A 17254-nucleotide genomic window follows, 5' to 3' on the forward strand; every position below is an offset into this window, starting at 1 on the left:
CCAGTTATCACCCCCATCCTGATTATTACTCCATTTAAATTTAGGGGGATTCTTCTAACCTAGATTATAGGTGGTAGAGTAAGGGTTAGTCTATCTATTATTTATTTCATTCAAAGATTTAACCCTTAATGAAGTTAGGTCACTAGATGATCAATAAATACTCTCCTATACTAATATAGGTGTGCCATGAGATGTGCTAACTTCAATGTTATCCAATTTTTTATATATGACTACTGCTTAGGCAATCAGTATAGATAAGGCATTATATTCATAGACACTAGACACTTTCTTAATGTTTACTCTCTCTCATATAACAATTAAAAGTTATTGGTGGCCATCTCTTCAACCAAAGCACATGCTTTATTAAAGGGTTTATACATCAAAGAATCACCACTAACAATATATGTCATTAATCTAAGGGATCCTAAAAGACCATTATAAAAGTCTGGATAATTAGAAAATTAGGCAAGGCATGATATGGGCACTTTCTAAGCAATTCCATAAATATCTCCCAAGCTTCGTATATGGATTCTCTATTTAATTGAGTGAATGATGTGATATCATTTCTAAGATTTATTTTTTTATGGAGGGAAGTACTTAACTTGAAACTCTTGAGCTAAGTCATTTCATGTTTTAATTGAGCCTCGGGATAAGAGGTTCAAAAAATATTTTGGCATATATATTAAGGAGAATGAAAATATTTTAAGTTTAACTAAGTCATCAAAGACTTTGTTGTATTTAAATGTTGAATATATCTTAAAGAAACTTACAATATGCAAGTTTGGATCCATTATAGGAGCTCCCCAAAAATTTAATTTTTGTACCATTTGAATGATTATAGGCTTAAAATGTTATTATATTTAATGTTAGGTCTACTAATGCTTTAATGAATGCCCTATACCATTGGGTTTGCATATTCCCTTTATGGTCTGGTTGATCATTTTATTGAACTAGGTTACCCATTTCTAATTCTTTTTATTATTTTTTAGAAATTTTTAAAGATTTTTTTCTTTTTCTTGGTCAAATAAGACTTCTCTTAATTCATCTAGATCATGTATAAAATAATAACATAAATAATATGAAAATGACAATCACAACATAGTGTAATAGCTAACAATATAGCACTTTAAGAATAATTTGCATTAATAAAAACATTTAATTAAAACAAATCTAACTCCACTACATCATATAATGAACTAAAAGTAAAAAAATAGTACAAAAACAAAATAGGTTGAAAATTTTTTATGATAAGAATTAATAAGCAATCCTTTAAGGAATCTAAAGTGAATGAAAGGATAATTATCCACTATCCCATAGTAATGACACTAAAACCTTGAAGAACTAATTTGTAAACCTTATCACTTCATGTCAGTTATAGGTTATTAGTAGATCTATGCAAGTGTACATGCCACATCAATTAATATAATACTAAGTTAAATATTATTCCAATAAGGATAGTTGCAACCACTAGTTCATGATAATACCGCCTATATGAATTGCTTAATTTATCTTATCAATAAATTTAAAATGGTGAGATAATAAAAATAATCAGCTAAGTTTGTAAAAAAAAAAAGTCTAACTAAGTGACTCTAAACCTATGATAGTTAAGAACTTATGAATGCAAAAGAGTGATATCTTATAATGATGTTGTGAATCAAAGTATGAATCAAAGTATAAATAGTCCTCATTTCTATCAAGCTTCTTAGAATTTTTAGCCAAGATTGCACTTAACTAAAGTGATTATATATCCTTTATGATTATAAGACTCTAGGCCCATAGCATTGATTTAGCTAGCCATGAAAATAAAAATCCATTAAGTTTTTTTCCATTTCAACGAGAAACAAAAGTATAAGATGAAAGGAAAGGACAGCTATCACTAGGAATTCTTGAAAGAAGTATTAAATACTCTCATTATTGAACTTGAATCCCTTGATTTAACTCACTCTCTCCCTCACTCCAAACTATGCCTAAGACTGAATGAACATGAATAAATGGCCAACCCCTACAAAAACTTTGGCCAATCTATTTACATTTAATACACATAATTGAATCGGTGTTATGGTGCTACTAGTGGTAGTGATACTACTCTGATGAAATGTACTAACGCTATGGCATTAATGAAGTGTTATGCTATGGCACTCTAACTAAATTGAAGTTTGATTTACCTAGTGGTAAACAAATTAACTGCTCCACTATAATGCACAGGTGATCTAGTGTTGAAGCATTAATGTGAACTAGCACTATGGCGCTGGCCTTTCCTCCACTATGGTGCTTTCTCTCTGACTTTTTAGTTGAATTTAATGTTGAATGTCATGGTGATCCTAAGTTTCTCACTATGACACTCAACATTTTGTTTCAATTTTGTCGCATTTTAAGCCCATTCTCCTGCACAAAATCATTAAGTGAGATATTTTCAAAGCAAATGATGATAATAAACACTATAATAATAATTCCACTAACGACCACCTATAATATAATATTTGGAAGACCCATCCTAGACACCTTCAAATATGTTGACTCAACATACAACAAGGTGATAAAGTTACTAGTAGAAGACCAAGAAATCATGATGAGGGCAAACTTCACCTAGTTACAAGCATATAATTTGAAGGCTATGTAGAAGGTGGCAACTTCCATAGAGGAAGTACTATAGTTGGGAGTAGAGAGAGAATCAAAGTTAGGAGCCATTGAAGTAGTGGATGAAGTAAAAGAGATAATAGAAAATTTTAAGAGAAATCTAATAATAAGTTCATTATTCAGCTAGCACATCAAAATAAATAAATCTTGATGTTTAGGAACATACTTAATATATTTATTTGGAAAAAAATAAATGCCAAGAATTCTTGTAAAAGTTGCCTACCATTAATTGAGTTTTAAGAAGAAAGATAGGCATATCAAGTATAAAATAAGAAACACTACAACAATCTTATTTGATCCCATCAATTAAAAAGACCATAAATTATTGGATACCAACTTTATTAAGGAGGTACAATGCCTTGATAGGATCTCAAATATAGTAATGATTTAGAGGTCAAATGAAAAATTGAAAAGTGTGTATTCTTCAAACAAAACTTCAAATTAACATAAGTATGGATGCCTACTCTCTAATGTTGACACATTTGTCAATAAATAATTAACATTTCTAGTTATGAGCATCTTTAATGTTTTTTTTTAACAATTAAATAAAGATGCATCATAGTGTTTATGAAAGAAATCTTTTCACTAGTGATGGCTGATACTATTATAAGGTGATGACATTGACCTTAATAATGATGAGGTGACCTATGAAAGGAATATAGATAAAGTCTTGAAGGACCAAATGGATGACATATGTACGTGCATATTGATGACCTCTTAATGAAGAGAAAATTATTGGAGCAACATAACCAAGACAAAAGGAGAGCCTCACCACATTAAAAAGGTATAATATGTGACTTAATACTTTTAAGTATAACATTGATGAAGGTTCATATAAATTCTACATAATTTTCCTCATCCTTGTAGGCATTAGTGACAATCTCAATAAGATAAAGGAGATCTTAGACTATGGTCATGTATTGACTCACTAGACAAGTCATCTTGTGTTGACCTTACTTTTCACTAGACTAGGGTCAAGAGGGTTAACTTGGTCAAATTAACCAAGCCAAATCCTTGACCACTTCCATTAGGTTCAATAAGTCAAACCAAACTTGTTGATCCTAGATTCAGGTCTTGGGTCAACCTGGTTGATCAAGTCAACCTAAGTTGACCATAGTCCAACTCACCTTTATTTGAATTTAAATCAATTTCAAATCCCCTTGAGCTCATTCTTAATCAATTTGGGCTTTATTGACCATGTTGACCTAGTTAACACTTGACTTGGTTAACCCAACATTGATTTGGTCAAAATTGACCTATTTAGGTCAAATACTTAACCCATATGGAATTTAAACACCTTCAAGCCTGCCCTTGACCGAAAACATAGCCAAGGGAGCTTAGATCTCTCTTAATTAACCCTAGGAGCCATCTTGGGCATCCATTCTAGGGTTAAGGCTATAAATAGGGCCTAAGGCCTCATTAGGGAGGATCTTGATTATTCTTTTGCTAAGCCTCCTTAAGTCCAGTTCTTTGTTCCACTGAGCTCCCCTTATCTCACTCCACCTCCCCCAAGTCAAATCCATCGGTCAAAGCTCATTGGTGATGAGGTCTATGGCGACCCGAGGCCTTAATTTATCCAAGGAATATATCTTTCTATCCAATGCTTTTTAGACAATGATTTCTTCTTAAAATAAGAGTGTGGACATTCTACAAGTGTAACAAGCCTAAGATCTCCGAAAATCAAAGTATATTTTGGGTAAAGTCCTAAACCCTAAGTTAGTACACTTATATCAATTAAACTTTTCAATAAGTGTGTTTTAGACTGCGAGAACGGTCACCCATTAATGCCCTTCATGTGTATTATCTATGTTTATAATTTCATTAAATTTGACAGATCCGATCGATCAAATGAGACAAAAAACTTAACCTAGGGTTCTTTTGCATATAATTTAAATCATTTAGGTTATTTAAATATTTAAATAATTAATTAAAATTTGATTAATTAAATATTAAATACTTTAAAATAAATTTTTATTAAAATACTTTAAATAATTAAATGATCATCTTAAAATATATTAATTTAAAATTAAATTAATTTAAAATAAGTCTTAATTAATTTAAACCTTTTAAATATTTAATAATATTCAAATAATTTTTGAAAAATATTATTAGAATTTATTTTAAATATAATTAAAAAAATTTAAGAGATAAATTTAATTTAATACTTATTATAAATGTTATTGTTCTTAAACTTATTTTAAATACCTTTAATTACCTTCTAAATCCTTTTCAAAAATTCATATTAAATTCAATTTAAAAAGAAAAATATCAAAACGTTTTTAACAATTTTATAAAAAAAAATATAAGTTCCTCTGGTATATTTAAAATTAATTTCATAGAATTAAAAACAAAATTTGTAATAATTAATCTTTATTATTTAATTACTTAAATACTTAATTAATATGAATTAATTATTATATAAAATATTTGAAAATAAATTTTTTTTTTTAATTATTTTAATTATTTTAAATGATTTAGATGGATCTCTTACAAACTTTTTAGAATTATTTTAAGGTATTTTATTTAAGGTTTATCTTTCTTATGTATAGGTTTATATATATATATATTTATTATATATGATATATATAATATATATATATATATATATATATTAAATTTATATGTATTTAAATCTCTAAATATTTAGATATCTTTTTGAAATTCTAAACATTGGTTAAGCATATGAATGGAATTCATGGGGAAGGATTAGTGAATAATTGGACTCCAATTATTCACTAATCAAATCATTAGTCCTATTAATTTTTATTTAATCTTTGCATGATTAGGATGTACTTAGCCTAGGTTCCCCTAGTTCTAAGGACATTGCTTGCAATTATGTGTTGCATTTTCCTATGTTACCCAAGGGTTAGTCATGAAACCTAATTTGAACCTATTCAACCTAATAACACCTTAAGGACAATATTTAAGGATGTGTTTAGAAAACTTAGATTAATTTTAGAATTTAGGATACTCCTCCAAATGATATGAAACTTAAACCATTTAAACTTAATAATATTTCAGACACCTACGAATTTTCTAAAAATTTTTAGGACACTTTAAGTCACTTAATTAATTAACCATAATCCACCCCATTAATTAAACCTCAAAAAATATTAGAAAATTCTAATAAAACCAAATTAAATCCAAAAATTATAAATAATATATCAAACTCTTAAAAATTAAATTTATTAATCTAATAAAATTAAAAGCTTCTTAGTTGGACCTTAGTTTGAATACTAATTTAATTTTGATTAAAAATTACCCTTTAATTAAATTAATTAATTACACATTATTAAAAATTCCAAAAAAAATTCAAATACTTGGAAACACTTTCTTATGTAATTCACGACCTTAGGAAGTGATCCCAAGAGGTTTGGTCTTCATTTAAATGAAAATTCTAAAAATATCATTAATTAAATAATTTTAATAAATCACTAAATACCTAAATTTTAAAAAATCATAACTAATTCCAAAAAAATCCAAATTTAGTAAACTAATAGGCAATTAAAATCTAGTAGTTATCAAAAATATGAATATTCAAGAAATTAACTTAAATAAAAAAAGTCAACTCCCCGGTCAACTAGAGTTTAATAACTAGGCCCGAACTTCTTAAAATCATAACTTTATGTAAAAAATCTAAATCCAGCAAACTCAAAGTCTAATTAATCTAAAAAGGATCTAATATTTAATAAAAATTCTAGGATTCCTTAACTCAGCTTGATTTTAGAAGCCAACTTTAGATCCCTCTATTCTAGGGGATATGATAATCTAGGGCATTCCAAAGATTTATTAATTCAACTTAAATTTTAGATAATATTATCCTAAGAATTAAAATTTACCAAACAATTAAATTAATTAAAATTGATCTCAATATATTAATATTTAAACTTTAATTAAAATTCCCCTTTAACCTTCAATAAATCAAATCATAAATAACTTGAACTAATTTCCCTATATAGGACATGCCCGAGACCACACAACCTACTACACACATATAAAATTATTTATTAGGATATGAATTCTAATATTAGGTTAGGCCGGTGCTTTTTTATCTTCTTATTTTTATGATGTGGTGATTTGTATGTGGCACACGTGATAGTTGTTTTAGTTTTTTGTGATAATGATTTTTTTGCAATTACTGGATTATTTTTATAATTTAATGGGCAATAGATTACTCATAGGTTAAGAATAATTTTTATACTTATGATATTTTCTATAGGTGGTCATGCTCATACAACACTAAAAGGGGGCCAAAATAAATAAATCATATCTAATTATTATAGGTGCTTCTGCTGCTTAGCCCCCAAATAAATACGAGCATGACCAAGTGTGGATGGCTTGAGTACTTTTATTTTTATATATAATTGCTTGGTATTTCATTATTATAACTGCTTAGGATAACCTTTTAGGAGAGTCTAAACTTTTTTTTTTTACATTTATGATGTAATTTTATTCAAAGTATAAGAGTTGTGAAAATCTACAAATAAGGTATTTTTAAATATAAGGGACCCAAAGAGAAAAGAAAGCCTCTTACAAAGAATTTCTTTTTATTTTGATAACCTCCTAGAGGACATACTGTGAGGGAGTTGAAGAAAGGAGGCCAGTAGAGGAGCCAAAAGATGAAGATCAAGATAAAATTAAAGTGTCTTATTTTTAATATTTATGTTGTTTTGTATGATTAAAATCTAGGTTGTTGTCGGTGGAGCATGACCACTATTACTTTTTTGTAGACCCTAGGTTATACATTATATGACACTTGTCTTGGACTTTGGACATTCTTTTCTGTGATTTTATTTTGATGATGTGTTCTACTTTATTTACACAGTATCGATGGCATACTTTTTATAGGTTTCTTTATTGCTTGTGTATGTGTCTAATTTTGCTATGCTCTTAGGAATAAAATTCATCTACTCGTAACTAAAATTCAAAATTTTAGAACTTAAATAACATGAAAAGATAATGATCTAGGAAATAAGCCGAAGGTTGTCTGGGGTCGCATACATATTATTACATTCCTCTCTTTTCTTATTTAGATACTTCCCCACCTGTGTAGAGTTTAGATAATCTTACCTATAAGAATGAGGTGCTGAACCTAGTTTAGTCTTATCTTCTAAAAAATTATTTTGTATGCTTTTTCAAATTGCATGTATTTCTGATCTTGAAGATTTTGATTAGCATGCATTGAATTAGAAACCAAATAAAATCAAAATATAATTATATTAGACTTAGAAGCATAATATTATTCATAAGTACAAGGTCACTTAAGAACCTCTCTAGATATTAGCCTTAATTTCCAAAGATAGCCACCTATCCATATTTCATAAAAATCGAAAAACATGAATTTTATACGACTAAGTGGTTAGCTAGCTTTCTTTTTTAGGTAGAATAAAAGTCTAGAATGTATTAGCTTGGACACGAGTATTAGATTGTGTGTAGAATACTAAACTCACTATAGATTTAGGGTTCAAGGCTACTACTATCAATACCCCATAGTATGCCTCATCATTTGGTAATTCATCTATCCTTCAGAGGCTATAAATCTCACATATAGATGACGCCACCTCCATCTTCATATCTTGTATGCTTAGTGTGTAGTATTATCTTTCTATAGTTTATTTTCCCTACCTTATCCCTTTCGGATGATGATATGGGTCTTGTTTATTGACCAAGCCAAGTTGAACATTTCCTTCCCTCTAAATAGGAAGCTCCTAGATTACTCTCTATGTACCAATCTCATCTAAAAGAATAATATATAGTCCTTAATCAAGAGTTTTCTTAGGCACCAACTTAAGATGTAATTAACCACAGGGGCTTGCGCATATGGGGAAGTGAATCCCACATCAAATAAATCTCACTCGAGCTGATGTATCAGATGGGAGAAATCTCATGACTCTGATCAGGTTATATATATCATTATACATTGAGGTGCACAGGTGAAAGCCACTATCCTCAATGGTTAATCAAATGTATGATCTCATATTCCCTCTCATTGGCCTATTTGCGAAGAGTGCAAAGGCCTATAACCATATTATCCTACGGGATAGAATGATCGTACCCTTTATATTCTGCTCTCGTTGAGCGGTGTCCTTTCGGAGGCCCATATCATAATATATTAATTCATCTTTAAGTTGTATGGAAGGTGCTTACCCTTCTTCACATAAGTGCTAAGTTCTTCAAATTAAGTTAGGAGTGAGTGTGAAACCACCTTTTAGTAGATGGATGTACTCTTCTTACCACCACTATTGTTAAGCGTAAGACTAAGGTAATACCTATTATTATACCTTTAAGTCTGTGAAGATGCCATTAGATTTATACTTATTCAATAAGAAAGGAAGAAAAATATAGATTTTTTACTATGTCAATAAGATGTTAAGGGGCATTAAGCTAAGTTATGTAATCATGAAAAAACTTGTAAGGGTTCTAGCCTTACTTCCAAAAATAAGTAATTCTAGCTATCAGTAATCATCCCCTCAAATCCATACTTTCCACATATGATCATATTAGTGATTACTCAAATGCTCATGGAAGTTGAGTGACTTACAAGTTTCTTACACACTGTCAACCATGATTAAAGCCTAAGAACTCATCTACTTCCTTGTGGATTTCAAGTGTCATGATGTAGGGAATGAGCTGATATGAAATAATGGTTTTGCTTGGACATTATGCATTGGTGATGATTCTTGTGAACGTAGAGTACGAGTTGGCATGATATAGAAAAGCCTCATCAATATCTTTATCACAAGCTAACTAGCTAAAGTTACAAGACACCAATAACCATGCTGAGTAATGGGTTTCTCTAGGTAGTGCTGAAGTTTTCCATTGGGATGGATGAATAGTCATCTAGTCATACTCACAGTTATTTATGAGTGAAATAAATAGTGAATAATTCCCCATCTTACTTGGTAAATTTTGTAGCTAGCCAACTTCAAACTCAAATGAGATAAAAGATATTAAAATGTCATAAATAATAACAACTATTCTACCAATGCAATTTGAAAGTTTGACCAATTTGGTTAAAGACTAATATAGTCTCGACCTATGTTTAAATCTAAATGTAGTAAGACTACCCCCCCCCCCCCCCCCCCCTAATGGCAAGTTGATACATAAAGCTCAAGATCTTCAAGGAAGTCCCCCCAAGACAAAGGCCAACCTACACCAAGTGAGGTCACTTTTCTTTTCTAATAAAGCCACATGAATGAGTTGATTTTTAAAATTAAAATTAAAGTCTTAACTAAATTTATTTTTAATATTTGAGTAAAGTAGCACTTATAAATGATTTAAGGGTGTGCACGTTTGTTTAAAAAATACCCTAATTTTATTGAAAACTTTTTGGATTTATTGCATTAGGCTATAAATAATAATATTATTATTATTTGTATTTTTATTAATCAAATAAATTCAATATGATCTAAAAGTTCTTATATAATTCAAGGACATGTTAGAACATTCAAGGAACATTCCCTAAGTTTTAAAGATTTTCATATTAAAATAAATTTTTTTAAAGATTTTCATATCATGAATTAGTCACTTTAAAAATTGAGAACATTCAATATATCATTAAACAAGCCATGTGAAACTTATTATAGGCTCATTAGTATGGATTTACTTATTTATTTATTTGGAATGATAATTGATTAAAATTGAGAATTAATATTTTTAAAAATAGGAAAATTTTGGCATAACAGTATTTTTACTACAATTTATATAGTTTTACACACCTCCGGTTAAAGTTTCATAAGGTTTGGTTCACTAATTAACTCATAATAAAAGAATTCCAAAAATATCTTAAAATTTACTAACCCTAGATAATAAATAGTTCATATCTTTATTTGGCTCGATAAGATTTGTTCATTTTAAATGGACAACATTAATTCATCATCACTAGCCCATGTGTGTAAACTCACATGTGGATACTAGCTTGATTCTCATGCCCATACCTTCTTGAACTTTCTCCACAATATAGATATGAATCTCCCATCCCATATGATATTATAGATTTTGGTACGCTATGAAGTTTAACAATTTGATTCATATAAATTATGTTAATTTTTCAACAGCATCAGATTGCTCGATATGTAAGAAGTGTGCATATTTGGTTAATCTATTAATTATCACCCATATAGCATCCCAACCCCTTATGGATCTGGTCAAACCAACCACAAAGTCCATGGCAATATCTTCCCACTTCCATTCAGGTATAGGTAAAGGCTGTAAAAATATGTCTGGTTCTAGTGTTCTATCTTGACCATTTGGCAAGATGTATACTTACCTACCACTTATACTATACTTTTCTTCATCCTTAGCCACCAAAATAATTCTTTTAATTCTTGATACATTTTATTGCTACTAAGATAAATAGTATAGCTTGATAATGTGCATCCTAAAGAATCACCTTTCACAAATTTCTAAAATTTAGGATACAAATTCTATCTCTACATCATAGCAATTTATTCTCATCAAGTTCAGACTCTTCAATATCTTTTGCATTCTCTATATCCAAGATTTTATTAAATTCTACATCTTGTGAGAAGGCTTCTCGTATCATGTCCTTTAATGTTGATTGAATAATCATCTGATTTAAAACCATAATCTCTACATCATTAGTCTGAATAATTAAAATTTTCTAACTTTTTAATGTTTTTTATCAACTCATGCTATTGTGTAATCATCCAATTAGCATTACTGGAAGTCTTTCAACTAAATGCATCTACAACTATATTTTCTATATCTGGATGATATTGGATAACTAAATCATAGTTTTAATGAGTTCTAGCTATCTCCTCTTCCTTAGATTTAATTATTTCTATGTGAAGATATATTTTAAACTTTGATGGTCAGTAAAAAATTCACACCTCACCCCATACATATAATGTATCTATATCTTAAAATAAAAAATAACAATAGCTTATTCAAAATCATGAGAAAGATAATTCCTTCCATGATTTTTCAGTTGTCTAAGATATAAGTAATAACTCTTCGATTATGCATCAATACACATTCCAACCCTTTTTGTGAAGCATTATTATAATGTTAGAATCTATCTAACCTTGAAGTAATAGTTAATATTGGAGAAATTATTGAACACTTATTTAATTATTAAAAAGCTACTTTATACTAAGCTATCCATTTAAATTTTATTGACTTTTGGGCTAATCTAGATAATGACATATCAATCCATGAAAATCCCACAATAAACCTTTGATAGTAGCCAGCTAAACCTAAAAAGCTCATGACATCAATTACAGTAGGTGATTGTATCCAAACAGCTATAGCTTGTACCTTATATTAATCCATAGATATTGCTACATTACTAATTACAGGCCCCAAAAAAGTAACACTTATTGCGTATCTGATTTCAAAAATAGAATTTTAATGATAGAAAATACTTCTATTTTTTCACGACTTCCTTGGCTACTAACATTTTAGGTCCACAAGATCATGACTGCAATTTGAACCAGCTCAAAATTGGGTATATTAGGTTTGAGTCTGTTTGTAACTTTTTCCCTTTCTTGAGTCTACTGAAAAAGATCTAGTCCCTGATGCTAACTAACCTTGCACACACACCTTGGGAGAATTTCTGACTGTTTCATAGAGTTTTTTTATTTTTTGTTACATCATCTAGGATGATATATATATCGTCCTGGATAATCTGTTCAAAAACAAAAATCCTAATTGGGGCATCCTGATTAAGGAAGCCATCATTAAGCACATCGACCTGGATGATAGTCGTATCGACCGAGATGAAAGGCTCAAATAAAAAAGAATCAGCTGACATATCTATTTAGGTATTATTTATTTTTGTACATCATCAAGGACATCGTCCTGAATGATGTAACATAATTATACCTAAATTAATATGGTAATTAAGGAAAGCAATTAAGGCTTGATTGATACAATCACATCGTCCTGGACGATCGTAGGATCGACCAGGATGATCAATTCAAAATACCTTAGTTGCTCCTAGACGATTAACATCAGATAGCTCCTATTCAGGGCGATGTTCTGGATGATTTTCACAGATTTGAACTAATCATCTGGGATGACTGTGAGATTATCCTGGATAATGAAGCTATTTTTAGATCATCCATACATCCCTTCAGTGCGATTATCTGGATGATATTCCATGATTTGTACTAATCGTACATGATGATAGCTTATCGTCCTAGACGATCTGAACAAATTTCTTTTGATCGTTCCAGATCGTCCTGGCTGATTGAGCTTAATTTACAATGATCATATAGGACGATATTGATATCATCCTAGATGATAAAGTCAGCAAGTTGAAATTAATGATCTATTTTGAAGCTCTTTTATTTAAGAAAACTTATTTTGCTCTTTAGAAATCTTTTATTACTGTCTTGACCTGAGAGAGCCTAGAGGAGAGGGAGAGAGAGAGGATCTTGTGAGGGGGAGTTTGTGAGAGGGTTTCACAAAGGTTTCTCCATATCTTCTTCTTCTACCATAGTCCCTTATCCTTTAAGGGTTGAGAGAGGACCACTTTAGTAATCGATCAAGGTTCTCTACCTGTTTCAAGAGGAAGCAAAAGAAGTTGGGTTCTCTGCCTCACCGGTGTCGGCAGAAAGGTGATTTTGTAAAGACTTCTCCGCCTTTCTTTACGGGCTAAAGGAGAGTCACTGAGTTTAGTGCAATACCCGGAGGGCGCCTCCAGGGAGTGGATGTAGGCCGAGTTGACCGAACCACTATAAATCTCTATGTTCTTTACTACTATTTTTTCACATTTAATTTCTACACTTTAAATTTCCTTGTGGTGAATTCGATTTGGATTTAGTTTTGTGTTTTGATTGAAAGATTTTTTAAAATACTAATTCACCCCCCTCTTGGTTAGCCTTGGGCTAGTTCATAAGGGCTTAACATCCTTAACGAACTCTCAAGTGATATCAGAGCGCGATTTATAAAATTAAGTTTTAAAACTTTTTGAATTTTGATTTATGGCTAACTTTGGTAATCATAATACAACAGAAGGATATTATATTACATGACCACCTTTGTTTGATAATATTCTTTTTAATTTTTGGAAAACTGGCATGTTTATCTTTTTACAATCGATTGACTATCGCATGTACTTATTAAAGAAGGTTATTCACCACCTTCATATGAAATTAATGGAATTAAAATTGAACTTCTTTTTACTGAATGGACTTTTGATGATAAGGATTTAGCGCAAATTAATGCAAAGTGTTTGAATTATTTCTTTAGTGCTTTAAAATCTGAAGATTACATGCGTGTTTCAACTTGTGCTAATACTAAGATTAATGCAATTACTGAATCTAAAAATTTGAATACTTATTCTGTTGATAATTTGCTTGGATCACTCATAGCTTACGAGTAAGGGGTGAATCAAAGAAATTTTGATACAGGTGAGAAAAAGAAGGAGAAAACTGTGGCACTAATGCCCAACAACTTGGACACTAATTCTTCCAGGTCTGAAAGCGATGATGTTGCCTTCATCATTAAGAAATTCAAAACCTTTCTAAGGAACAACAATAAGTATCATCAAAAATGGAAAAGAGGTAAGGATAGCAAAAATTATAAAAGTTCTTCTGATCTTGTTTGCTATGAATACAGGAAGCCTGGACATGTTAAATATTATTGTCCTACTCTTAAGGAGCATCCAAGCATGGAGAAGGATGAGTAGAAACCTAAACACAGGAAGGACAAGAAGCAATACCAAAAAGCTTTCTGGGCGGAGTCTGCATCTGACTCATCTAAGACTGAAGCTAAAGAGAAGACAACAAACTTATGCTTATTGGCAGATGATCATCTTGGTCAAAGTGACTAAGAAGAGGTATGTGAACCAACATATGATCAATTACTTGCAAGCTTGAAATTGGAGTTTTTAAATTTACTAAAAGAGCATAAAATTTTACTTAAAGATCATTCTACGATTGATAGCAATCACATATCTTTACTTGATAAATTTGATGATTTAAATAAAAAGCATTGTGAATTAATTATTGAGCATGACTCCTTGAAAGCTTCTTACACCTCACTTGAATCTGATTTTAAACTTATATTAAAGAATCTGAGCATATGGAGCACTATTTGAATGTTGATAATGTTGTACTAGAAAGTGCTAACTTGAGGTTTAAAGCTAAATTAAATGCACTTGGGAAAAATAAGAAGACACCCACACTTGATTTTAAGCCAAAACCTAGGAAGAGGAATTATAACCCAAACAAATTAGTAAATTCTTTTCCTGGAGTTAAATGTTTTTCATGTGGCATGCTAGGACACATCTCACACACTTACACTGTTCACCGTTGTACACATTGGGTGTGGAGACCAAAATTGCATGTTTCACAGCATAACACAAATGCATTGCATTCTTCTTTTCATAAGAAGGGACCCAAACCTGTATGGGTTCCTAAATCTAATGTTTGATGATCTTGCAGGTTTGCTCTCACAAAAGGCCTCATGAGAGCATGTGGTACTTGGACAACGGAAGCTCACGTCTCATAATTGCATAAACCTACTACATAATTAAATTCTGAATTGCATGCTTACTACTCTGTTGAGTATTGTTATTGTCTGCTTTAGTTTTTGTGTTAGCTTTTTATGTTTGTTGTTATAGTTATTTTTACTTTGGTTTCTTTTTGTTTTATGATTTTTTTTCTTATTTTTATTTTTTGGAGATTTATAGTCAATATTTAAACATCTCTAAATCAGTTAAAGGGAGAAAACACCTTTGATGATTTCCCTCCCTCTAGCCTCTTTTTGTGGTGTAATTTTTTTTGCTAAACAAAAGTCTATCTCAAATTAACAACTAGATTTTGCAATTAAGATCTTTTCTATCTTGCTACAAAAATTTACCTTATATATATAATATTCAAAGTTTTTATATAACTTTCAAGTTATTTGAAATCTTATCATTACATTTATCATATGATTATTGAGTCTATTTTGTGGTTTATTCTTTCTTCTATTAGAGAGTGAGTTTTTCTTCTCTAATATCTGAAAGATCTACTCACAACTAAATGTATTTAAGAATTTTTAAAAAGGGATCTAGCTTGCAAAAACAAAATAAAAAAAAAGATGCCAATGACGCCAAAATAAAAAGATGTGCAATGACGCCAAAATATACATCAAAAATCAAAAGATGCACAAAGTGTTCAATTGACAGGAGGCATAAAATGAGCCCACAAAAGATAAGCTTACTTCTCTATCAAAACTTTTAAAAACTTAGAAGAATTAATGTGTTACTTGATATTTTCAAAATCTTGATTTCAAATTTCATGATTGTGACAAATTAGTTTGGTATATTATTCTATAAGATATTTTTTCTGAAATCAAGTTTTGAACGGATCTTTTTTCTTATCTAATTAGTTTGTTCTGAGTTAGGTCTTTTATTTTCAAAAGATAATTTTGCCCTGAAAGAAGTTCGAGATAGAGTTAACGGGATTGGATATTCTACCATTTTTGAATTTCGACAATGTTAATTCATTGGTCTTACAAGTCTTTAAAATTCAATTACTTGGAACATTTATCATATTAATGCCTTGCTAAAACTAAAAAAAAAATTGGTTCTTTTCTTTTTGTCTCTTCTTTTGTCTTTTTCATAATTTTTTATTTTATCTTTTCCTGATGTTGTTATATTTTTGGGCCTTCTCTGATCATCTCCATCCATCCTCTAATTCTCAACTTTTTGCCACATCATTCAAGATGATATTCATATCATCCTGGATGATCCGATCAATTAACTCTTTAAACTTTCCTCTAACGACGAATTTGAATTTTTTGCTTCTGAATGTCCTTAACAATCCATTATCGTCCTGAACAATATGATCGTCCTCTGCTTCAATAATTTACAATTGTCCTGGCCGATCCTTTTTCATCCTGGACGATGCTCTTCTCTTTGCTCAAATATTGGTAATCGTCCCGTACGATCGACCTGTTCATCCTAGATGATATACATGGCAATACGTTTAAAATCTTTAAATTTTGCTAGTACGATCCATTATTGTAGAATCATCCCTGATGATCCACCTGTTTGTTCTGGAAGATACATATGGCACATGATTTAAACATTTGAAATTCAGCCGGTACGATCCATTATTTGGCATCATCCTGGACGATACACCTAATAGTCCCGGATGATATTCTTTTTCAATAGTCGTCCCGTTTGACTTCTTGGGATGATCATCTATGCCATATCATCCTGAATGATATCTAATCATCCTGGATGATAAGATCGCCTTTTTGACCAATCGGTCTGGATACAATTATTGTACACAATCGGCCTGGATGATTCTGCGATTGTCCTGGATGATCGGACCAATTCTTTAAATTCTAAGCCCCTCAAGCCATTTTCCCACACTCTCTTCCTCTACTAGCCTTGTACTTCCTATTTTCTTGCTACTCTTGATCATGGTAGGAGGTACGCGATCCTGTCACCCTTCTAGAAGTTCCTCTAGACCCTCGATTAACTGAGGCAGAAGATCAAGCCACTTACCAAAGATACAAGACGACCAGAATCACTGTCTCCCAGTCTGTCATCCCGAACATTCTCTCATATCTGATACTCGATCTGTTTGCTTACACCTCCTTGTGTTTTCGCCTTACTCTTATTGTACCTTTCAACTCTGAGCTTTTGTTTAAT

General features: G+C 30.6%; 1 non-coding gene across 1 annotated transcript; it reads left to right on the plus strand.

Annotated features, from left to right (window-relative positions):
* The first annotated feature begins 467 nt into the window (after positions 1-467).
* On the plus strand, positions 468-574 carry LOC114579439. The gene has a single exon (XR_003700416.1). It is a non-coding gene; the product is annotated as a small nucleolar RNA R71 (small nucleolar RNA).
* Positions 575-17254: the final 16680 nt, after the last annotated feature.

This window comes from Dendrobium catenatum, unplaced genomic scaffold (genome assembly GCF_001605985.2).
Source record: "Dendrobium catenatum unplaced genomic scaffold, ASM160598v2 fragScaff_scaffold_2, whole genome shotgun sequence".
In the NCBI taxonomy this organism is placed as follows: Eukaryota; Viridiplantae; Streptophyta; class Magnoliopsida; order Asparagales; family Orchidaceae; genus Dendrobium; species Dendrobium catenatum.